This window comes from Triticum aestivum, chromosome 7B, assembly GCF_018294505.1.
Source record: "Triticum aestivum cultivar Chinese Spring chromosome 7B, IWGSC CS RefSeq v2.1, whole genome shotgun sequence".
In the NCBI taxonomy this organism is placed as follows: Eukaryota; Viridiplantae; Streptophyta; class Magnoliopsida; order Poales; family Poaceae; genus Triticum; species Triticum aestivum.
The window spans coordinates 119,771,022-119,771,840 of NC_057813.1; positions in this window are offsets into that span (position 1 = coordinate 119,771,022).

Genomic DNA, 819 nt, shown 5'->3' on the forward strand with positions numbered 1-819 from the left:
AACTCTCAAAAGGTTTCAAGTTGGCATGGTATCACCATTTCACCCACATAGCATGTGAAAGAAAGTACAGAGGCTTACGGCACAAACTGGATGCACTTCGTGTACAAAATAGATAATCTCCTTCGAAGTATCAGGGTTTTATACGGAAACTCGTCTGTGACAAATGGATTTCATTTTCTGAAGTTATTTGAACTCCATAGTTTTTCTATGTTCAAAATGCACCATTCAAAGTCACATATTCAATTTACCACCCTTTCCGACTTCATTTGTTATTTTTCATGCATTTACTGATTATTTTGAGCTATAAGACGATGAAAATGAAAATCATTTGAAATTAACTCTGAAAAGGTTCCAAGTTGGCATGGTATCATCATTTCACCCACATAGCATGTGAAAGAAAGTACAGAGGCTTACGGCAAAAACTGGATGCACTTCATGTACAAAACAGACAATCTCCTTTGAGGTATCAGGGTTTCATACGGAAACTCGTCTGTTACAAAGGGATTTCATTTTTTTGAACTTATATGAACTCCATAATTTTTCTGTGTACAAAATGCACCATTCAAAGCCACATCATCAATTTACAACCCTTTCCGACTTCATTTGTTACTTTTCATGCATTTACTTATTATTTTGAGCTATCAGACCAGGAAATTGAAAAGCATTTGAAATGAACTCTAAAAAGGTTCCAAGTTGGCATGGTATCATTATTTCACCCATATAGCATGTGCAAGAAAGTACAGAAGCTTACGTCAAAAACTAGATGCACTTCGTGTACAAAACAGACAATCTCCTCTGAAGTATCAGGGTTTCATACGG